Raw genomic sequence first — 207 nt, forward strand, 5'->3', positions numbered from 1 at the left:
GAATGAAAAGTTCTTCGCTCACGGGAAGAAGAGAATAACGTGAAGGTGTATGATGATGAGGGGAGAGATAAGTGGAGAATAAGAATAAAAATAGTACAATCTTTAGAAAATAACCCGCAACAAAAATTGTTTTTTTTTTATTAATAATAATATTAATAATAATAATAATAATAATAATATTAATAATAATAATAATAATAATAATAA

At 22.2% G+C, this 207-nt stretch overlaps 1 protein-coding gene across 1 annotated transcript in view; it reads right to left on the minus strand.

Moving 5' to 3' along the window:
• Window positions 1–207, minus strand: part of LOC116185897 (adult enhancer factor 1-like) — a 1,498-nt gene that overhangs the window by 731 nt on the left and 560 nt on the right. The window lies entirely within an intron of this gene.

This window comes from Apis dorsata, unplaced genomic scaffold (genome assembly GCF_000469605.1).
Source record: "Apis dorsata unplaced genomic scaffold, Apis dorsata 1.3 scaffold_326, whole genome shotgun sequence".
NCBI lineage: Eukaryota > Metazoa > Arthropoda > Insecta > Hymenoptera > Apidae > Apis > Apis dorsata.